The sequence below is a fragment of the Puma concolor genome, chromosome C1, assembly GCF_028749965.1.
Source record: "Puma concolor isolate L17-30 chromosome C1, mPumCon1.1.hap2, whole genome shotgun sequence".
NCBI classification, from domain to species: Eukaryota; Metazoa; Chordata; class Mammalia; order Carnivora; family Felidae; genus Puma; species Puma concolor.
In genome coordinates this window covers 38,772,658-38,796,739 of record NC_141674.1, presented here as the reverse complement: position 1 = coordinate 38,796,739, position 24,082 = coordinate 38,772,658, and the positions used below count along the sequence as shown (strand labels likewise).

The following is a 24,082-nucleotide window of genomic DNA, read 5'->3' as shown; positions in this document are numbered from 1 at the left end:
GAGTGGGGGAGAGGAGCAGAAGGAGAGAGACAGAATCTCAAGTAGGTTCCATGTTCAACACAGAGCCTGACGTGGGGCTTGATCCCACAATCTTGGGATCATGACCTGAGCCGAAATTAAGACTCAGTTGCTCAACCAGCTGAGCTTCCCAAGCGCCCCTTTGTTACCATTATTCACAATGGCTGGATAAAATTTCATTAAGTGAATGCATAACAACTTATTGACACCTTCCTATTGAATATTTAAGTTACTGTTTTTCACCATTATATTTTTAAAAATTCTATGACAGGCATCTTTGTGCATAAAGCATTTCTCTGTGTTTAGAATGTGCTTCTTGGGATCGGTGCCTGTGGTTTTTTTATCCAGTGAAAATCAGAGCCTTGATCTAGGATCTGCCTGTGTTTTCTCCCCCAAATCTTAGAGAAAAAAGCAAAAACTGACATCAGTGCTGAAAGAGTCACTTATCCCAGTGTTCAGTTTATGTCCCCTGATTAAGACAATGTGCCCTTTCTCAAATGTGGCCATAAATATTTGCCTTCAGTGAAGTAGATGCCAAGGAGATAATATTGATTGCAAATTACAGCCCTTGTAATTAACCAATTTGCACAGCTGGAAGATGGAGCTGGTGAAATCATTTGCTTCTGAAGAAGGATGATGTCCTTTCCAAATCTGCCTCTCAGATATGAATTTGGCCTAATCTCTGGAACATTCCTGGTGTAGCTGTAGACTATCAGGTGCTCAAGAAGTCACCTAGGCTCTGGACAGAAAAGGAATGTCTTGGCCTCTTGCCCGCTACCCACCCAAAATGGGCCTACATCTCCCAGGTGCCTCTTCAAACACACATAAACACACACTGGGAAGGATTATGGGCTGAGGTTGGCACCTGGGTGCTGTCCTCTCTGTTCCTGCCCTATCAGGAATGTGAAAGGGAGGCCCAAACAACCCCAAGCTGGGCTTCTGGTCCTAGACTCTGGTGGGATCCTGGCTCTAGACAGGTGGGGGCAGCAGAGAGCCAGTCAGTTTGGTCAGCTGGGATTCTAGCTGACCACAGCTGGTGGGAGAGCCCAAGCTGAGCAGTGTAGGAAAGAGAAGAACTTGATCCAGATATATGCATAAGTGGAATAGGGGTCGTGGTGAATTAGAGATGAATCTTAATTATTACTAATAGACCCTTTCACTGAGGCAGCACGCTTCAGTTTACAAATAGAATGATAACAAATTATTTTGTTGAATCCTCTCCATATTCATACTCATTTGATAAATGAAGAAACTGAAGTTCAGGGAAGTTAAATAACCTTCCCAAGTTCACATAGCCCTAAATGGAAAATCTGGGTAATAAACCAGGTCTGACTCTATGGAGTGATTGGAATACTTTGAGTTCTTTAGATCCACTATTTCATTTGATTCTGGAAGTTGGTCAAGTCAAATAAATTCCCTTTAAGTGGACAGGTTGAGAGCTCCTAAACTTAACAGAGCACTATCCCAGGTGACCAAGAAACCTTAGAGGCAGGAAAAAGTGGCATTCAAAATGTCACATATATGTTGAGGGTGAGGTGAGGAGGGATGCTAGTCCCTGGCTACCAAGAAAGCACTTGGGCATATACCTTTCCAGCCTCAGTTTTTCTATCTGCCACTCAGTGCACTCAGTGCACTCTGTGCTCAAACTATTCCCAAGCATTTGTAATTCTTATAATAGATCAAGTTCTCTCTCATTTCCAGGCTTTTGCATATGCTGGTCCCACTGCCTCAAATGATTTCCCTCACACCTGCTGGTCTGGTTAATTCCTCTTCATCCTTAGGACCTCTGAGGGCATTCCCGGAGCCCCTCCTTTCCCGGGCATATTAGGCACATCTGTATTCCTGTAGCAGGATTTGCCTAAACCTCCATCTTGGCAAGTATCACGCTATATTACAATGTCTTTTTCTTTCATTAGACTGTAGGCTCTTTACTGACAACCATATTTTATTAATCTCTCTGTTGGGCATATAGTTGGTGTTCAAATATTTGTGGAATGAATGCACGCATGCATGAAGAAACATCTTCCATGGTGCAAAAGTCCAAAAGTGCCGGAGGTTTCATGCTTATTGATTAGAAGGACCAGCTCTCAGAACCCACTAGGGAAATGAATGGTGATCCCTAAACCTTGGAGTAACAGCCTAGCAAAGGTGGAACACATTGCTTTCTCTGCAGTTTCCTACCTGGGTGGTCATATGGTTAAAAGATACTTAAGACACTATTATACCTCATGCAACAGAGAAAAAATCGTTATCTCCTTCCTACAAAGGCCTGAATGTGAAGTTCAGGCCCCTCCACAGTTCTATTTAAGCTCTTTTTTAAGATTGACTTGGCAGAGTGAAATCTGGTTGTTCAGCCACAAAGGGGTGGTCTCAGATTTGGTCAAGGCACTTCAAATTTCACCTGGCCACCCAAAAAGCAACTCTTTCAAAGGTTACCCCTATTGCTTAACTTATACACAAACTCCCCAGTACCCAACCACTGCTACCCCGACAAAGCATTTAACATAGCAAATTCCATAAACCAACAGAACTGACCACATTCTCTCTCCCTTTCTCTCTCTTTCTCTCCCTCCCTCTCATTCTGTTTCTTATTCTCTCTGTCTCTTTCTTTCTCTCTCCCTCCCCACCATATACACACACCACGCTCTTCAATTGAGTGGCTGAAACCTACCCATGTTTTATTTAGTTTGAGCAGCTAATGCCAGAACAGAGGTAATGAAATATATTAATTATATTAAAGATGTCCTGGAGAACCAGTATTTGCTTTAAAGAAAGAAAGAAAGGGCATATCTGACTCTGAGCAGAGATGATAGCAACAGGCAGATGATTAACAGCTAATAATATTAGTGTTGTAATTAGAACCGCCTTGAACTCTTAACCCATCTGCCTCTGTGATTTCTGGGTCCATACAGTGAACAACAAGATGATTCTTTCCTTTTTTTCCTCCCCTTTATTGATTTACCTGGCTGTTCAGAATATATTCTTTCTCAAATAAATATTAATAACTGCTATCACTTATTATTCACCTATTGTATGCCAGCTGCTCTGTAGTTACTGAGAGTACAAGGAAGAATATAGCTATGGACTCAGCCCTTAAGGAATTAAATACAATTTATTGTCGCAAAGGTCTTATCTGGTAGAATTACTACCCTTACCTTTACAAATGTGGAAACTGAGTCTGAGGAGGATGAAGTGACTTGTTGAAAGTCACTCAGCTTGTAAGTAGCCAAGCACAGATTCAAAATTTATTCTGTTTGACTCCAGTTGACGTTTTTTCTAGCATGCCACAGTGCTCTACCAATGGCCATTATTGCTGTTACCTTGGTAATTCACCCACCCTGGTCAACTGTCTTCGACTCAGCTCACAGTCTTTTCAGGAGTGGAGGAAAAGGGAAAGGAAGAATGTGATCAAACAAGAGGTCAAGTACTCTCTACCTGGCTGTTTGGGAAAGCACCATCATCATTACAGTGTTCTGCATCTGGAGCCCCAATAAGAGCAGCAAACTGGCAGATCTCAGTGATGGAGAAAAATCAAGCAGGTAGTTCTTAGTTATCCATACTAGGACACAAATGGCATCAAGAAAGTCTAGACTCTTAGCTGGGGTTCAAGAGAAGAGCTAAGAGATTCTAAGTCCCAAGGAGGAGGTTGGCAGGGAACTGGAGATAATCAGTCTTTGGTGGACACTAATAGACAACAATATTGCTGAAGGTGTTGCTGATATATTATGGTAGCATTTCCTCAGGGGACTCAAAATATACATGTCCAACCTCATCACAGCCAACTCTCCCTGAGGAAATATATTCATAACGAAGGACAAGTTAGGTATTCTTACCTGGGACTTTGGCTCCAAATCTCAGTGCAAAACTCTCCTGAGATGAACTGAAGTGTGAGTTCTTTTATCCCAAGCTTGTGAGGCTCAAGTTTTCTAGAAAGAAAGCCCTCCTCTGATTCCTTTAGTGCCCTGAGCTTGGCTTCTAGAAAAAGCTGCCCACAGTGTCCCTGTTAGACCCAGAGGGAAAGGAGCAAAGAAGTCCTCACAAGGAAGGGTAGTAACTCTAGTGCTAGGACACACCTTTCTCTCCCACTTCTGCTCCATGATCAGTCATTCCTTCCCACCAAGCCTCCAAGGGAGGGAAATACACAAAGTCTGACCCATCAGAAGTAAAACAGAATCTTATTCTTAACTGCAGTTTTGGTCCCAAACCCTGGAAACCAGATTGTGAATCTGGTAAAGAGTAAATGAGATAATATAAGAAGCTTCTGCCATCAAACCTTGGCTTCCTTTAAATGGGGCCTAGAATCTCTTCTTTGGGTCCTATAATCTCTTCTCTCTTCTCATGAACCACAGCCAAGAGTCCAGATCTTCCCAATGCCATGTGCTTGTTGATCTAGACATCTGAGAACTATCTGCTCAGTCTTATCATCATTGAACTCTGCTTGTGAACTGAGGGGTTTTTGTTTTTATTTTTATTTTAGTTTGGTTTTCTGCCAGGTCATCTCCCAAGCCTGCCTGTGTCTCTCTGCAACAATCTGACACTATCTCTTCTTTACATATCTAATTCTCTTTATCCCTCAGCTGACATTACCTTCTTCTGGAAGCTTTTATCCTCCTATCCCTACTCTGCCTCCAGGCTGGGTCAGGTTCCTCCTCTCTGCTTCTACTCCCCCTTGGCTTCTGCCTCTCACAGTACTTACCACTCCATATTATTTTTGAGTTTATGTGAATGTTTTTCCCCAAGAAACAAAATCCTTGATGGCAGAGAATGTGTATGATTCACTTTGTTTCCCCGGTTTCTAACCCAAGATCTGGCACAGAGCAGGGAGTGTTTGATGAATGAATAAATTGGGAAATGATGAATTTGTCTGGTCCAGTGTAGTATTACCCAGGAGGGAGGAAATAAAAAGGAATGTCTGATCCAGAGTCCTTATTGTAAATTAAGATGAACCTCCTAACCTACCTCTTACTTCTGTTCATTAGAGCCTATAGCCACCAAAATTGCTATTCATTCTAAAATCACACCCAACCTCTTCCCCCATGGTATCATGTACATTCCCATCCCTGACTCCACTTTGTAGCTTCCTCTGGGCAACTCTTAGCCTTGGGAAACCCCTCTTCTGTCCTAACTCATCCCTTTGAAACATCTCTCCATTTTAATGCCCTCAAAAGCAATTCCTCTCCTACAAGGTCCCAGCAACACAAGAGGACCCACACTTATTTTCTGACTGAGCTTCAGATAGTAGCCTCTCACCACTTTCCTTGGCCATGCTACCCTCACTTCCCGACAGACTTTCCTCAGTTTACCTTCCTGCCTGAGCTTCCAGATCATCTCCCATATATTAGCCTTTGCTGAAGGCTCCTTGTCTTTCATTTCAGACCTTCTTGGCATCTGTTCTCAGGTGTCAGAGATAGCCATGCCCTGGACACTGCTGAGTCAACTCTGCTAGTAGAAGTCTCTAACATCAGGTCCCACCCACTCCCCAGCTGCCTCATCTGACACAGCATAATGTGCCCTTCTAAATGAGCCTCCAAATGGCATTGTAATGAAGAAGGCTGAACCTCAGCCAGAGACCAAAGTGGTCAGGACAGGACAGAACCAAGAAGACACTTAGTAAGAACCAGGGATCCCAGAACAGAAACCAGAGTAAAGGGGGATTTAAACAACATAGAGGAAAATTTGGATCAAATTTTCAAGATCAGGAAGTACCAGTCCAAGTTGTCTGTTGAGTTTGAAAAAAAGCTAGAAAGGTACAGTGAGGATCAGATCTCATAGACCCTAAGTGCCAGACCAGAACATTTTAATTTGGTACAGTTAGAAATAGGAAGCCATTATAGATGCTTGAACAAAGCTGCCCAGGAACATGAAGAAGGCACAGACTGGAATGTTGGAGACTTGAGTCTGAGGTTCTCGCTTTGTCACTAAAGGGCTGGTGGCTGTAGAAACCTCTAGATGCCTCTCTTCCCCAATCTGTCACAGAAAAATTATGTGTCAGTGTCAAGTGGTCTTAGAAGCCCCTCTAAGCTCTTGGACTCCATAGCACAGACAGTTTTGACCTGAATAACTTGAGCTTTCCTCCATCTACCCACCATCTCTATCCCCTATTGCCTATCCCCAGTCTGCTGATAATCAGGGCTCCAGAGGGTTACCTCTTGTGTCCCATCTGTTGGAACACAGCCATAGAGAGAGGCATGCTCCTGCCACATGTGCTCTTGTTTATTCTTGATGCTTTACAGAGAGCTGAGGAAAAGGGGGAGGGAAGGAGAGGGCCTCCTTGAAGGATCAGTTTCAAGTATTATTGTCCCAGTCCATATGTAGGGACTGGGCCCAAGCACAGCAGACAGTCAGCCTGTGGGAAAACTTGGACCTTTTGCCAACTAGAATCCTCCAAAGGTCAAATTAAAGACTTGGAATTTGAAAGAGAAACAAATAAAATGAACTGAGTAAGCAGATCTCAACTGGTTGCCTTAGATGGGTGAACATGGCAAGGCCATATCTAAGCCATTTGTGTTGGTTAGTATAGGTTGGGCTAAGTCGTTGGGAGATAAACTGTAAAATTTCAATAGCTCATCATAGTAAAGTTCATTTATTTGTTGACACTAACAACCTGAAATTTGGGATAAAATAAAAATGGCTTCCATTTACTGAGTACCTATTATGTGCCCAGGACTATTCAAGATGCTTTATGTAAATTATGCCCTTTTTACACATGAAAAAATTGAAACTTAGAGAGGTGAATGACTAAGTTCAGATAACTAACAAATGGCAGATCTGGGTACTGAAACCCATGACTATCTAGCTGCATGGCCTGTGCTCCTTCCCTTACTCCACCTGCCTCCCCAGTGGCCCTCTCCCTTACCCATATTATTCAGACACATCTTCCAAGGGAGAGGATGAGGAAAGGAAATTATTGGGCAAATGACCTAAGAATGTCTTTTCATAGAAATGATCTCCATTGTTCTTTCAGCTTGGCCACTGTCAACAGTGCAGCTTAACTGCACTGCACAGCCCTCTATTGTGTATTTGTCTCCCTAGATCATAAGGATCTTAAGGCCTTAGGACCCAAGGGCCATGTGTCCCCAGCTGCTAGCACCAATCCTGGCAGAGTGCCCAGAGAATGTTTGTTCATTGATTAAATGAATGAGTGAGTGAACTCATTCAGTTTTTGACAGTTTTGAGGAGTCTTCAGATGAATGGTTGAAATCAGCTCATAAATCCTTAAGGAAAAAGTCTGTGCCCTATTGCTTCTTATATTTCCTGCATTTAACATAATAATAGGCATAGATTAGCTCTTACCACCACCCTCAATCACTGAAAAGTGGGCCCTATTCCTCATGCACTGAGAATGAAGTTGGAGAAATAGGGAGGAAGTGAATTTGGGGGATATTGCAAGGTTACAACAAGAGGATCTTATTAGCCATCTTATTAGCCATCAAGATGTTAGAAGTAAGGGAAGAAATACATAAAAGAAATATAAGCTGGGGCGCCTGGGTGGCGCAGTCGGTTAAGCGCCCGACTTCAGCCAGGTCACGATCTCGCGGTCCGTGAGTTCGAGCCCCGCGTCGGGCTCTGGGCTGATGGCTCAGAGCCTGGAGCCTGTTTCCAATTCTGTGTCTCCCTCTCTCTCTGCCCCTCCCCCGTTCATGCTCTGTCTCTCTCTGTCCCAAAAATAAATAAACGTTGAAAAAAAATATATATATATAAGCATACCTATCTTCAGAGATGACCTCAGACCCCTAGGAACTATTTGGGTTATGAGTAAAGAGTGTGTAATGATGTGTCCCCAGACCACCTCAGCCTGTGGGCACAAATGGGGTCCCATTTATGGTATTCACCTGTGATTTGCTGGCTTACGCCCCTACCTGCCAATGCAGGACTCCAGGCTCCTTCAAAGTCTTGCTTAGTTATTTCTGGAAGTCTCAAAGTGACATCACATATAACTCACAAAGGATGCATTCCACTTTACATGCCATCTACCGTGTTGCTTCTTTCCTGCTCAGCCCCGCCCATGAGGTTCCCTACTTCCTACTTCCTGTAATTGAGAGTGCTCCACCCTAGTCAGTCCCAACACCCACCAGGAGAAATCTGATGACCAACCAAAGGTATTTCCAGCTTATATCAAGCTTCCGGGACAAGAAATACTATAGCAACTGAAACTGCAGGCTTTTCAGTCCAAAAATTGGGAAAATGTTCTTTTCCCCCTCTCTATATTCCTAGCTCTGTGGCCCTTTTAGAAACAGCTTCTACCTGCAACCCTTTCTTCCTGGGACTCAGTCACAGGTCCACCAGTCATATACCCCACTGTCACCCTCCTCCTTCCCTAAAGCAGGGCTAGCACATGTCCCCTTTGTGCTGATGTAGGCCTCCAAGGATCTTCCTTGATCAGACCTCTGCAAGAGCTGGCCCCAACCATCCTTCACAATAGACTGAAGCTGGGACCCTCACTGTTAAAGGATGAATAAAATGACCTCTCTTACTCTTTCTGAAATGTATTCTCCAAATACTAGTCTGGATTTTTTTTTCCAGATCCTTTGTTAAACACTTCACAGGTTCCAAACATTATGAAAAGAGCTTTCTGTGCAGTGCTTCATTTAGTCCTTACCTCAGCCCTGGGACCTAAGAATTATTACCCCTTTCTACAGGTCCAGGGAGGGAAAGTGCCTAACCCAGGCCAGCCAGCTCTGGCACACTCACTCTCCTCTATCGTGACTCACTGACCATGGCCTTCCCCTCCTCCCAGGAACCTATATTGTCTTGTTTCTTGCCTTTGCTGATTGCCATCCACACCATTCATTCTCCTTGTTCTTCTGCTTCACCCATCAGATTTGACATTCAGCACATTATTTCCAGCTGTGCTGTCAACCACTCTGGACAAGAATCTGATTTCCTCTGCTACCCTGGCCCACATACAGGCTTAGGCCTTCTTTCCCTGGGACTCTTCAACTCTGGCCCTGCCTCCTGAGTGACATTTGCATCTGGCTTCCCATGGCCTTGAAAGTTAAATCTGTCAGCCCTTTCATGTGGTGTGTGACCTTCAAGAGTATCTTAACATCTCCAGGCCTCAGTTTAGTTGATTGCAGATCAGGGGTAATAATACCTGTCTTGGAGGTTTACTGTGGGAAATAAATATGACAAAATATTTAGGGTACCCAGTATGCTGACTGACACATAGTGGATGTAAAGTAAACAAAGTACTCAAAAAGAGCTGATGTTTACTAAACACTTATCACATACTCTGTTAAGTGCTTTGTTGAGTTTATCTTATCTAATCCTCCCCTCAACCTTTTGCAGCAGGTACAGTTATCATTGCATTTTACAGATGTGTAAACTGATACCAAAACAGGTTAAAGGACTTACCCCAGGTCTCAGACCTTGAAAGTGGCAGGTCTCAGATGGAAGCAGACCCCCATATTTAATAACTCACTGTCTTGTACTGCTTGGCACAAAGCACACCCTCTACAAATGGGGTCGTTGAGCTGTTCTTATTAAATCAATAGCTAAATGAATGCATTTTCCTTCTTTTTGTGCCATTGCCTGAGACACCCATTCTCTGCCCTAAGACTTGTCCGCTCATTTTCTTAATCTCCTCAGGGGAGACTAAGATGTTGCAATTTCCTGTGCCCCCAGAAATGCACCATATTGCGGTCTTCTCTGGATAGGACAAAGCCCAGTCCTGACCAGCCCAGTCTCTGGCTGAGTTCCTTGGCCAAGAACAGCACAGAGAGAGATCCTTTCACAACTGAGGCTTGCCAGCAGAGCACTCCTGCTGAGCCAGGGCCTCTTGCCAAGCAACTTTCCCTGCCCCTCTGATATGCAGATGTGTGCAAGAATTCTACACATCTGCATAGGGCGCATCCAAAAGCTGTGACTTGGCAGAAAAGAAGGAAAATCTGAGTGTCAACTCCAGAGGAATGGCTGCTCCAGAGGGGCCAGGCAGGGGAGAACAGCAGATCAGGGCTGGGAACAGTCAGCTCAGGGTAGACGAAGGATAGAGAAATAGCACTATCCACCCCAACCTCCACCTCTCACAGAAAGGCTGGTGCACTTTCAGAAGCATGGATACCATGAGCTTATCCAAGAGATTCCCCCTACAGATGTCCACATCTTGTGAGGATTATACTCTATTTAATTTGTATCACGTTAGCCTCTTATAAGTAAGGAAAGAGAAACACGGCAGCAGAGACAGTGGTAAGAACCCCGGAATAGGATTAAGACACCTTTCCACACAACATTCCTGCAATCAACATGTATGAAGCACCGATGCCTTGCCAGGCCCAGGGAGACAAAGGCGAATCAGACACAGTCAGCATCCTCAAGAAGGTACCACTGTTCAAGAGGACAGACCGGCAGGGAACTGGACAATATAGAGGAAAGTGCAGAAAGCTTCATGGGGGTGCAGGGTTGGTTAAGGTTAAGAGGGCATGTTGGGGACTGCTGCCCAGAAGAGGTGATGACTGAGTGAATCTTGAAGACATGTGACAATTGCCCAAGTGAGCAACTTATTCTGTACTGACCCTACCAGGGCACAGCTGAGTAGATGAGTAGGTGCTCACTGTGTAAGCACTTGTACTTCACACATCTGCATACACACACCTTCTGAGGTGGGTGCCATGCTGGTTGCAAACAGTTTCTGGGTAACACTCATGCTGTAATCCAAGATCTTCCTTCCCCAGTGGTGTTTTCTTTCTTTCTTTTTTTATGTTTATTTTTGAGAGAGAGAGAGAGAGAACAAGCAGGGGAAGGGTGGAGAACAAGCAGAGGGAGACATAGAATCCAAAGCAGGCTCCAGGCTCTGAGCTGTCAGCACAGAGCCCAATGTGGGACTCGAACTCACAAATTGTGTGATCATAACCTGAGCCGAAGTCAGATGCTTAACCAACTGAGCCACCCTGGCACCCCAATGTTTTCTGTTTCCTGAAAATCCTTGGCAAAAGATTCCTCAGAATCAGCTACTTTTCCCTGTTACTTTAAAAGCTTCATTCTCTCTTACTCAATGGCGCGGGAAGCCAGACAAAAAGGAATTCACCAGGACATCTTGAGCTCACCTTTGCTCTTGGCGTCCTTAGGCTCATCCCTATAGAGTCTTGTGCTGGGGACAAAGGAAGAGTAGTTTTCTAGTTGGAGGGAGTAGGGATTCAGTTCAGGAAGAGGCTGACTTGGTGAAAGGAATAGTGTCATTGCCTTCAATCTCTGCAAGAATATCTGAGGGCAGAACAAGGATCGATGTAGGAACAGCAGAAGTAGGCAGATTTCTCAACTGGAGAGAATATTTCCCCAAGTCAAAGGTGCCCATGGGTGGGATTAGATGCTTTGAGAAGTAGTGAGCTCTCTGTCCCTGCTGGAGCATGAGGGGACCAGATCACAGCTTATTGGGTGGGGAGGATGTTGTAGCAGAGCCTCAAACAAACACCAGGTGAAAGGTCACACCTTTTTGCCTTGCTCTACTGTATTCACATGGGAATTGACAGCACAGGAGGGTTGCTGAAGGCTCTAAGAGTACAGGGATTTGCATTTCCAAGGTTATGAAGAAAGACATGTAGTAAGTATGTGTATAGGCATCCAAGATGTGAAATGTGTGATTATTTGCAGAACCGAATCTCATACCTCCCTATCCTTGTTGAACTGAATATTGCAAAAATATCCTCATTCGTATTTGGAATGGTATGTTTCGAAGCAATCATCATTCTGAATACTCATTCCAGCCAGGAGACGACCTGAATATTGAATAGAATAAAAATGTATATATTAGATTACTTATTCAAATGCCTATCTGGCAGTTTGGATAGAATTAAGCAACAGTCCAATCTGGCTGTTGTTTTATGCATGGGATGTCAAAGCTAAACAGCCCTTGGAGAATATTCTCTCATTCTTTCCCTGCACACAGCCTCACCATTCTGCCTTGTTCACAGATGGGGAAATAGGCTGAGAGAGAGGGACATATAGCTTGGAAATGAGAGACCTGGGACCAGTAGCTACCATTTAGTGACCAGACGAGGTAATATTGTCCCCACTGGATGAAGGAGGCAACTGAGGCTTAGTGTGGTTCATGGACCTATACTGTGTCACACAGCAAGTCAGTGGTGGCAGAGCAGCCTGCATCCTTTTACATTACCTCACCGGGTCCTGAATATAGCCAGAGAGAGCGCTCGTTGTCTTCTCATGCAACCTGCAGACTCTCTGCCAGGCTATGAAGTCTTGGAAAGTGATGATGTTATCCCTGGTTGGGGAAATTCCACTGAGTGTTTGGAAATACATTTTAGGGCCCCCAAACCAGGGAGTCTACCACACCACTGTTCTACCCTTCATGTCCTAAAAGCTCTGTGTGACACCAGGCAAGAATGTATTGTTCTGCAATTACAGTCACAATCACAAAAAGCAATAACCCAAATTCACCTTTGGAAATGAATCCAAGTAATCTTTTTGAAGGAATATACTCACTCTGAATCTTGCTCAGGTATCACCTCTGAGAAGATTTCCCTAGCTTTCCATACCCTAGATCCCAGAGCACTTTTCACACAGTATTGTCACTGTATGTGAGGTTTTCTCCCCACTAAATCATGAGTACTTTATAGCGAAGAACACCTGTGATTGTTTTCTGCATTTCCAGTGTGGGGCCTGCCTGGGGCCCCACAGGTGTCTGGGAAGGTTTGCTGAGCAAATGGATGGATATTTGGGCAGTATTTCTGCAGGGAAAGAAGTTAAGAGAAAGGGACTCTCCTCCCCTCCCCAACCAACCTAGAGTTCATTAATCTGTGGATAACAAAGAGGACCTGGCAAGCCCTTCAACCTAATGTAGTACTTCCAACCCCACTAACAGTGACTGAAACCAAGAACCAAACCTGAAAGCTTCCTGGGGTTCGCCAGTGTTGGGGAAGAAGAGAGCAGCGTCTGAAGCACATGTTTCCACTCACACTTGAATCTCACTTCATCTCACCAGACCATTCTGAAATTGCAGTTTCAGCATTTTCTCCAGTCTCACCCCTGCTACCCTGCCCCCTCCAGGTCCTCAGAGCTCCAGCCTCTCCAGGAAGCCTTCCCTGGTCAGGTTGGCAACTGTGATGTCTCCACACCAGCCCCTCTTTCTCATCTCAGCACTCTTCCTTTCCTGCTTATCTGATGCTCATTGTCAGTTCATGGATGGTCAGTGTGGGGAGAGGCAGTGTGGCCAATGCACAGAGCATTATGGGCTCAGAAGACAGGTACAAATCTCAGCTGGCCCAATGAATAACTATAGGTTCTTGGGATGTTCACTCAAACACTCCAAGGCAAGAAATGGGGGCAAAATTTTCTTCGCATGACTGTTGGGAAGTATGCAGGGACCCTGAGAATGGAGGACCTTGACTGCAAAGCTAAGGACAGTGCTTATTCTATGGACAATGGGGCACCATGACAGGGTTTCTTGTCTGCAAATCACATGATCAAATATGCCTTTTACAGCGAATATTCTGGCAATGGCACAAAGAATGGATTGGAGAAGAGGTCCCAGAGAAGAGAAACCAGACAGGAGACCTTATAGGGATGGTCAGAGGTTGAGGGAAGTAAGGAGCAGAGAGGAGTGTGGAGTTGTAGATGATAACAGCCTGAACAAAGGAGGTAATAAGAAATAATAAGAAGAGCTAATGTTTATATGCTCCAACTCTGTGCCAGGAATTATGCTAGCACTTTAAAAAAATTTTTTTAACATTTATTTATTTTTGAGACAGAGAGAGACAGAGCATGAATGGGGGAGGGTCAGAGAGAGAGGGAGCACAGAATCTGAAACAGCCTCCAGGCTCTGAGCTGTCAGCACAGAGCCCAATGCGGGGCTCGAACTCACGGACCGCGAGATCATGACCTGAGCCAAAGTCGGACGCTCAACCGACTGAGCCACCCAGGCGCCCCAATGCTAGCACTTTATAAGGATTATTTCATTGAATCTTGTTAGCAGCCTAAGATTTTTAATCCCCATTTTACAGGTGAGGAAACAGACATTGAAAGATTAAGTAAATTAGGATGGCATAGTAAATAAGAACTGGGATTCAAGTCCAGACAGTTTCACTCCAGAGCCTGAGTGCTTAATCACCAGACCGGCTCACAACTGAAGTAGAGATTGGAGAAGAACTATTTAGAAGGTGGAACTGACAGGACTTGTTGAGAGATTGACTGGAGTGAGTAAGGAAGAGGTTAGAACACAGAATGATTCTCAGATTTCTTCCCTAAGGTCCACAGGTCCTGGGAGGCAAAGCCAGGATTGTAACCCAACTTTATGTAACTCCAAAGCACTTTTTTTCTCTTCACAGCATCAAAACATTTCATCTGAGAGCTTGATGTTCTCAGGACAGAAGGGATAAGGTAGAGGTTGGTACTTTCCCCAGAATTTCACAATTCCTTTATTTAAACCATTATACCATGACTAGTTTTCCTTAAGATGTGGAGGGTGTGGTTTCTTTACAGGGAGATTTAGTATCAATTGCAAAGAAAACTTGACAAGAAAATGCATTTGTTGGGGCAGCTTTACAGAAGCTTTGCTTCTCTGGTGCCAAACCAAATGCAAAGGAGGATTCTAAGTACCTTTGGGAACAGAAGTAAAAGGGCAGAACATCCACTGTAGCCAGGGGGGACTGGTGAGAGCTTGATCTTGACACTCATTTGTCGCTTTATCATGCCTGTCCGAAGGCTCTTCTCTGTGCCAGGTTGGACACCAGGAATAGTGCTAGGTAACAGCCCCTGCTTGGGGCTGCTTGGGCATCTCATAACCAAGGTGTGAAACGGACATGTAGGCAGGCGTTCAAAGGGCTACAGAAGAGGGCTGTTTGAAAGAAGAGGGAGTGTGCCCTCCATACAAGAGGAGATGCTATGTCTGGGTCTTGGTATTGGCCAGAAGCCAGGCCATGTGATCTTGAACACATTACTTAACTGAGCTTCCTCATTGTCCTTGGAACAGCCATGTAATCAATCCTATGGTGATCTACTCTTCTCATTAATCAAGGACCTGGGTTGGGATGCAAAATCTAGAGCCTTGGCTGTCCCCTGGGGTGGAATAGGTTAGGTTTGCAGACTGTAGAGCTGGATCCTTAGGGTGAGAGCCAGTGTCTGAGGTGGAAGTGAAAAAGAAAGACAGGCAAAGAGTCTGACTCTGAATCCTACCATAAAGGGTTGGGTAGAGAGGCAAGTCCAGGAGTGAAAGGAGAGGGCAGACTTGAGTCCAGTGGCCATGGTTTGCAGTGGAGAGGTGGGGCCAGGACCAGGGCCTAGAGACTGTCTCTGAGTATTACTGGAGTCTCTGTGGGACACTCTCATTCACCACTCTGGGTGCAGAGGGCTTTGTTAAGAGTACTCCATGGTCTCAGGGCTATTAGGAAAATGAAGTGACATGGTATGTGCAGAGCACTTTGTTGCCTGGCACACAGTTAACCCTCAGGATTGTTATTCGTGAAATAGCTTTCCCTTTCTATCAGAATTCACCAAGAACTTTCAGTGTGCTAGGTCCTGTGGTGGGCACCAAGATGAGAAGGATGTTAAGATGCAGCCCCTGTCCTATAGCAGTACAGACATCTGGAGATACAGACTTACAAATAACATGTCCCGATCAAAGGTTCCAAGTGGCATATTGCAGGGAGAGGGGGAGGCATGGTAATAGGACAGGGTGAAGGTATGGTAACCCAACCCAAGGGTTCCGGGAAGGCTCTCTGGAAGAAATAATAGCTAAGGTGGAGCTTGGAGGTTAAGAAACAGTTAACCAGGCAAATATCAGTAAGAAAAACATTCTGGGAGCAGGCACAGCTTCCACAGCCACATAAAACACCACGGTGTGCTCAGTAAAGGCGGGTGTGAGGAGAGGCCAGAGAGAAGACAGGAGAGGAGGCAGGGCTATGCCGAGTCTGGAGACTAAGGAACCTGGACTCTATTCTAAAGGTGATGGGAGGCTAGTGAAAGGTTTCAAGCAAGAGAGTAACCTGGCCAGCTTTGTGCTTTAAATAGATCACTCAGGCTGGTGGGGAAGAGTATATTGGAGAGGGCTAGCTGGAGGCCAGGCAAAATCTTCAGTTTGATGTTTCTGAGTCAAAGACCAGTTACACTTTGGTAAAATTAATTAGAGAAGACTCCGAAATGGGAACAAAGGCTTTTGCATCTAAAGCTAGATGTGAAATGTTAACATTTGTACTCCTATATACAAAGAGCTCAATCCCCATTCCCTGTGCTATAAAAGGTGATGTGAGGGGACATGATGCCTTTAAGGACCCTTCCAGCTTGAATGCTTCAGGAGTCAATAATTCTATTTCTCTTCTTAGGGTATAAAATGGATGTTTATGCTATTGATCCCCTAACAGGACATATGCTTGGATTCTGCCTTCCTTATGTCAGTGTGTGTTTGCTCTGAATGTCTGCCATTACCTGTGTACCTTACCTGTTTTGTGGAAGATGTTGTATTTATCACTTGGTTGGCTAGTGTCAGGATCTGTGCCAAGATCAGGGCTTATCATGTGGATAACATGAGGACCCAGTCTGTGGCCACAATTTCTGCTCAGTCTATGATTATAAAGCTGAGAAAATAGTCCCGTTCATGTCTTTGAAATCAGGCATTTGGGCTTATTACCACAGTGTCTGCTCCACTTAGCTGACCTGCCAAACTATGCTAAGGGTTCTGGGCACATGTCCTGGAGGACTTCTGGTCCTCGCTGTGCCTGACTCTGTGTATCTAGAAGCTAGAAGGAAAACAGATACTCCGGACCCCCACAACCTTCAGTGCTTCCCTCTAAGACAGCACTAATTTGCATATTGGAGTTGCCCACTTCATGACTAGGAGCTCCTTGAGTGAGGGAGTTCCCCCGACTTATCAGTTTTCATGAATTTCTGATCTCTGCCCATTTTAATTGAGGAATTCCCTTGTGGCAGGTACTGTGCCCAGTATTAGAGCTATAGATGTGAAGTAGCTACACACAATCTTTGCTCTCATTCAGGTTACTCTCTCTCAAGTAATGAGAAAATAGGAGCTCTGATGGGAGAGAAGAAGTCTAGGGTGCTAAAGGAACAGAGAGCAAGGGCCCTAACCAAGTGTGGAGTCAGAGAAAGTCTTTTTGAGGAATTGATATTTAAGTTAAGGCCTGAAAGATAACTAATAATTGACCAAATGAAGGGTGCAGGATGGCGGGGGGGCAGCTTATGTGAAGACATAGAAGTGAAAGAAAGTTGGCCCATTGAAGGAACCACAGGAAGGCTGGTTTGAGCCTCCCAGTGGAAGTGCTCTATATCTTAACTGTAGTGGTGGTCACATGAATCTACACAGGGGATGAAATTGCACAGCACTGAATATCTAAATGAGTCCATGTAAAACTGGTGAAATATGAATACGGTCAATGGATTATATCAATGTCAATTTTCTGGGTGTGGCATTGTACTATAGTATGTAAGATGTTACCACGGGGGGAAACTGGGTGAAGAGCTCATAAGATCTCTCTGGATTATTTCTTACAAGCATATGTGAATCTGCAGTTAATCCAAAATGAAAGGTCACAAGAAGAAGAGGGAGGAGAACCAGGTAGCAACCCATTTGACTGCCACAGAGAATGAAGGAATATGTAGCCTGAGTGGAACCCAGAGAGTTGGTAGAGGACAGACTATACAGGATTAAAATTAAGTGGGACTTTGGAGATAGATGAAAAGCCTTTGGAAAGTCTTATTTAAGGAGTGACAGGATGAGGTTTGCATCTGGGCAAGATCACAATGGTTTGGAGAATGCATTGGGAAGGGGTAAGATCTAAGAGCAGAGAAATAAAAATTAAACTAGAATATAGTGGATAAGAAAGGACATAGGAAGATATGGGAGATAGTTATGGGGTCAGAATCGATAGAATTTGATGATTGAGAGATGAGAGGACAGGAGTCAAGATCTCTCGGGTTTCTAAACTGGTCATGGTGGATGACGGTTCTCTTTACTAAAATGGGGAACATTTGAGAAGAAATGGGCTTGGGATAAACGTTTGAAGAGATGACTTTGGAATATTTATTTGAGATGCCATTTAGATCTAAGTCCAGATGGCTAGTAAGCAGCTGTATGCACATGTGTTGGAGCTCAGGAGAGAAGTCTGCGCTAAGTGTATGAGCATACAGAATAAGAAGGCCAGAATTCTGAGGGAGAATGACATCTAAAATGTGGGTCAAAGAGGAGGAGCCTACCATGGAGACTGAGGATCATTAAAGAAGTAGGAAGAAAATCAAGACTACTGAAGTCAAAGGGAGAAAACGTTTTGGAAGAAGGCCAGGTCAACAGTGTGAATGCTGCTGAGACCAGATGAAGGAATGTGTCCTTGAACTCAGTAGGTCACTGGTAATGTTGGGAGAATGGGTTCAGTAGAAAGGAAGGCCAGGCTGCAGTGGGGCTGAGGAGTGAATGGGAAGTCAGTGAATTCTGATAATAAGTGTAGACTGCACTTTCTCTCAGAAAGTTCTGCTTGTAAAGAGGAGGAGAGGAGGAAGTAACTAAAGGTAAGGCAGGGATGAGTGAGGGCTTTGAGGTGGCTGCTGTGGTGTTATTAGGCTGGGACAGGCTTGAGCACGTGAAAGCACAGATAGGAAGGGGACCTCCAAGATGGAGAGGTAGAAAATCTAGGATAGAGCACAGGACCTGGCATGGGGCAGGTTCTCTGTGAACACCAAGTGTTTTCTGAAGCCACACTTTATGAAGGGGAAGAGTTTCTGTGGGTACAGTCCCTGGGTTCTGTCACACTCCACTAACTTTTCTAAAAATGTTTCTGTGCTTCCTCTTTCGGGAACAGCTGGGCCATTAAGAACTGCACAAAAACCACCTTTTCAAACTCCCTTGAGGAGGCTCAATGTCAGATCAGAGCCAAGGTGCTTCCTCTCTGAAGGGCATATGTGGCTGAATTGGCCCCTCCCACAGCAGCACCCAACAGTGACTCCCAGCATGAGGGTAGAGCCCCCACACAGCAGCAAAAAGAAAGGTTCCCACTGCAGCTGCTGGCCCACCAAGCTCGGGGGACCCACCCACTTGGGAAATCAGCATGGCTGGGCAAAAGACATACTGTCTGACTCAGGGCTTTATATCCACTCTGAAAAGGCAATATGGCTGACTAGATAACTCGAACAGCTTGAACAGGTGTGCTGAGAGATAATAATCTCATTATATTTCATCCAGGCACCCCTTCAGTATCAGTCATTCCCCCTTAGTAGCTGCCACTAGCTTGGGCAAGGTGCTTAACTTTCTTATTTCTACAATGGATAGCAGTTCATGGGGGCGTTGTGAAGAGGAAAATGAGAGAACATAAATAAAAGAGGCAGGCATATGTTAGATTCTTAATAAGTCCACATTTTCCTCTCCTTCTTGCCAGGAGCCAAAATTTCCTTTCTCCTAGCAAGTGCCCAAGTCTTGAGTCTAAGGGCCAAGTCTAAAGAAAAGAGTGTCTCAGAAAGGAAGCACCTGACACGTCTGCACCTCAGGATGATACCATCTGTCCCTTGGGCAGGTTTTTGTTCTTTTGTTTTGTGGCTTCTGCTGTAAAAAAAAGTTTAGATTTAATACATGAAACAAAAATCCAGACTAAATGATGAGCTGAGGGTGGGGGAGAGTTAGCGAGAGAAATGTTCTTCATGTTATAAAAAGGATCCTTTGCTTTATCACAAAGTTTCTTTAGATATGTGCTCCCCTGTTGCAATTAAGCATTTGTTTACAGATCATTAATTATCTGGCAGAGAGGCTTGGCTGGAAGGAAGATGGCCGAGAGACACAGCTGGAGAGTTGGGAGCTTGTGCCAAGTGAGAATGCATTAGAACCAGAGATAGTAAAGCCCAGAAATGCTGGTGTAAATCAGAGACGAAAAGGAAGTCAGCTTCCAAGAGAGGAGTACACAGGCGCTCTGGAGACCTCTCACTAGGCTGGATGGGCGGGTGGCGGGCCATCCACCAAATTGGGGCACGCAGGAGAACAGGTAGGAGGAGGTTAGGGTAGGGGGCAGGGTCTAGTTCAATTTGGAACATTTTGTGTAAGAGGTGTCTGTGGGATAGCAAGGTGGAGAAGTCTAGAAGGCAGATAAATATCCCCAATGAGCTCCAGCAGTGATTACATATTGGTCGTTTCTCCCAAATTCTAAAACTAGTTCACATTTTTCTGATTCTGCACACACCAGGCTTTCTAGCACAAACGGTGTCCCCTCTCCCTAAGCCCATACTTGCTGACCCTTTAGCCATTCCTCAGGCCCCAGCTCCAACTATTCTTTCTGAGAAGCCTTCACTGGCTTCCGCAGGCAGACACAGACTGTCCATTTCCTGGACAAACTGCCTCCACTTATACATACCTCTACTAGCACTGAGCCCCACAAGAAGTCTTCCTGGTTTAACCAAGATTACGTAATTGGATAAATGTAACAGGCTCAACTCAACAAACTCAGTCAGTGTTTTCCACTCTGTCATAGTTATTGCATTTGCTCCCTTACATATCTCCCCAAGTATATTGGTTTTCCAGTGCTGCTGAAAAAGTACCAGAAACTGGGTGGCTTAAAACAAGAGAAATTTGGGGTGCCTGTGTGCTCAGATGATTAAGCGTCCGACTTCAGCTCAGGTCATGATCTCACAGTCCATGGGTTCGAGCTCTGCGTTGGGCTCTGTGCTGACAGCTCAGAGCCTGGAGCCTCCTTCGGATTCTGTGTCTCCCTCTCTCTCTGTTCCTCCCCCACTCGCACTCTCTCTCTCAAAAATAAAGATATTAAAAAAATTTTTTAAAAGAGAAATTTATTCTCTCACTGTTCTGAAGGCCAGAAGTCCAACATCAAGGTGTCCACAAAGCCATGCTCCCTCCTTCTTTGCTTCTTCCTAGTTTCTGCTGGTGGCCATCAATCTTTTGCATTCCTTAGCTTACAGCTACATCTCTCAAATCTCTGCCTCTGTAGTCGTGTGGCATTATCCCTGTATGTCTCTGTCTTATAAGAATATCAGCCATACTGGATTAGGGCCCACCCTAATGGCCTCATCTTAACTTGATTACATCTATAAACACCTTATTTCTGCAGATCCTGGAGTTTGGGACTTTAATGTAACTTTGGGGTAGGGGTACATAATTCAACCCATAACACCCATGAAAAAAATATTTCCTGCAGGATAAGGACCATTTCTTGTTTGTCTTCGTCCCAAAACTTAGCACAGGGTCTGGCATAAAGAAGGTGGCCCAGGAAATATTTTTTGAGCGATTTACTCTAAACCTGTGCTTTCTAAATCAGATTTTTTTGAATGCTTTGTGTACACCAGTGCCCACTGTATACAAAGATATGGGCTAAATGCTTTCTATTTGCTCTCTCATTTAATTGTACCAAATGCCCTGGGAGGTAAGTCTCCCTCCCTTACAGATCAGGAAACCAAACTTTAGAGAAGTGATTTGTTCAGGTCTGCATAGCAGATGCACTATGCAGCTGGGATTTGAACTCAGGTTTGTCTGATTTCAAAGCTCAGATCACTCCACTACATTCTGCTGCCTTCTCTTTCATCTTGGTTTCAGTTAAGCTTCTTTGGGAATCTAGACTACCTCAGTTATGCTTAGTGACACATGAGTTGGGACCATGCTTTGGACAATGTGTTAGAGAATCCACAGCACCCTTTGATGGGAAGGGTGGGAATAGAAGACAGCACTGAGGGGAGAGCATGGAAATGGCAGCAGGATTGGAGAGAGAGATCTCAGGGGGAAGGTGATATCTAAGAGGAGAGAGTTGGGAGGCTTCCTCACCACACCCTCCCCAACCAGGAAAGGCTTCTTCTTGAGGTGAAACCATGAGAATGATGAATTATGTTTCTCTAGGACTAGGTAAGCTAATGCCAAGGGCACAGATGAGATCACCTTCTACTGAAGCCTGTCCCCTGTAATTGAGAGAAAGCCTGAGAATGTAGGGCAGAGAAAAGGCCCACCAGAATCTGGGTTCCAGGAAGGACTTGGTCAAAGGTAAGCTCTTTGGCTTTGGGTAATCATTGTCCTTCTGTCCTCAGTTTCATCATATCTAGAATGAGAGCTTTGGGCTATAAGTTCTCTGAAGTCACTATTCTTGGTTTCCTGCTTCTATAGAATCTGTTTCCGTTTTATAACTCTATTTTAAGGTGTTTATTACATTGCCAAGAAAAGAAAAAAAAAAAAAAAAAGAACCTTCAGGATGAAATTTCTCCATGCCAAGGAAAAAGATTTTTTTTTTTCTCTTCCTTTTTTTGCATGCAAAGCTCTGCTCTGCTCCTGCTGGGTCTGTCTTTTCACTCTCATAACCCTCACAAGTTTTCTCAGTGGCAACAAGCACTCTCTGGCATGGCCCTTCCTTTTCTTAATACCAAAGATTAAGGATTTGCTCAAAAAGTTGAAGCCATGTAGGCAGAGCTTATCTGGCTCCTATATTGGCTCATCTGCTGTGTGCTTTTGCTATGACCTGTCCACACAGAGAGATGGAAGAGAAAAGGGTGCATAATAGGTACAGCTTTCTCTGCTTGGGCAGTTTTGCAGCCCCTTTGCCAAGTAAAAGCACAGTTATTTCATTTACTACTCTGCTTTCTGCCTCTTGAAAGTGTGTAGACCCCTAAGTGAACATTTCCTGGCAGACTCTTTTTTTCCTTGGACATTGAGCATCTCACATGGAAAAATGTATTTTGCTATTTGTGCAGTTGAGGCCTGCCTCCACCTGGGAAATGGTGAGAGTCAGAGGATAGAGTTTTGAGCATCTCATCTCTAAAGGTCATAGCAGCAGAAATGGGTTAGTTTGGGAAAAAGAATATTCCTCTTGCCAAGAGTCCATGTCCCATCTGTCTCCTAAGCTGATGAGTCTGGCTGCCAGAGGACCAGAGTTCTTCCCCTGGTGACTTAGAGTTATTGATAACTGTTTGCATATTCCAATGGCAAATTTAAATCTGTAAATTTCATGCATATGTCTTGTTCCCTAAGGAACTAGAGGATAGGATTTGGATTTTCCATTCAAGTAGTCTTTACTCTACCCAAACCATAATTGGTGCTATCAAGATGTATCAGCTAGCAGGAAGAGGGGTGCAAATCCTCACATTCTGCACAGAACTGGTGATGGAGCTTGACATACCTATCGAGTGACAAGTAGTATACCAGGGACCACTGAAGGCAACATAGAATGGGAACTTTATACCAGATTTAAATACAGGGCATGATTTGGGCCCTCACTTTTCCTTTTTGAAACTCAGTAGATGCATCTGTAAAAAAAAAAAAAAAAAAAAAAGATAACAAGTATTTTCCAAGTATTATGAGGATTGTAGGTAAAGCATCTAGCATTACTGGGGACAGAGCAGGGAGATCAATAAAGTTTCATCCTTTTCTTTGCCTCTTCCTCTCTTTTACACATATTATCTCATTCACTCTTCTCAGCAGTCCTGATAGGTAAGTTAAGTTTCCCATTTTAGAGATAAAACTCAGTCTGGTTCTTTACTATATCCCAAGTATTAAGAAAAGCTTCTAGTATGTAATAAGTCCTCAACAAATAGTTCATGAATGAATGAATGAATGAATGAAGCAGTCTTACAGGAGTTAAGAATCTTGCCCAAATTTTCACAGCAAGTATCCCAGATGAGTTAAGACATAAGGCAGGGTATCACAGAAAAATTCATACAAGAAGACAAAAAAAGAACCCAGAAATGGGAACAGAAAGGCATAACATAATTCATCCTTTTTTATGATTGAGAACACTGTGTTTCACAATTCCAAAGTCGTGTTTTAAATATACAAAATCTGAACATAATTTTAAAAGCATACAACAAAATCCCAAATTCAGCTTAAGTCCCAAAACTTCATAAAAGTACAGCTCTTACTAAGGTCCCAGCTTTGAAAGAAAGCATACTGCCCCAGCGTTGGCCAGGAAGGAATGGTGGGTGTGATCTATGCAATTACACTGCCCAGTCTTTGGGGAGAGGGGGGAAGATATTTCACCCCAAAATAACTGCCTTCTAGGGATCCATCCTTGTCATCTGTGACATTTGTGTCATCCATGACCTCCTAAAAGGAAAAGAGACTCCTTCAGAAGAAGAGAATGAGGACAACTGATAGTTGGGGGAACCTACCATGTATGAGGCATTGCCTATCAGGCACTTT

The 24,082-nt window shown here is 44.3% G+C and overlaps 1 protein-coding gene and 2 long non-coding RNA genes across 6 annotated transcripts in view; 2 read left to right on the top strand and 1 right to left on the bottom strand.

Moving 5' to 3' along the window:
* LOC112863632 (AGBL carboxypeptidase 4) overlaps positions 1 to 24,082 on the top strand; it is a 1,479,506-nt gene that overhangs the window by 1,189,080 nt on the left and 266,344 nt on the right. The gene's annotated exons all lie outside the window — the stretch shown is intronic.
* Positions 5,799 to 7,994, bottom strand: LOC147578002 (uncharacterized). Its single transcript, XR_015254692.1, has 2 exons — positions 7,878 to 7,994; positions 5,799 to 5,985 (listed from the first exon to the last, which is right to left on the bottom strand). It is a non-coding gene; the product is annotated as an uncharacterized LOC147578002 (long non-coding RNA).
* LOC147578001 (uncharacterized) lies at positions 7,501 to 9,068 on the top strand. Its single transcript, XR_015254693.1, has 2 exons — positions 7,501 to 8,117; positions 8,377 to 9,068. It is a non-coding gene; the product is annotated as an uncharacterized LOC147578001 (long non-coding RNA).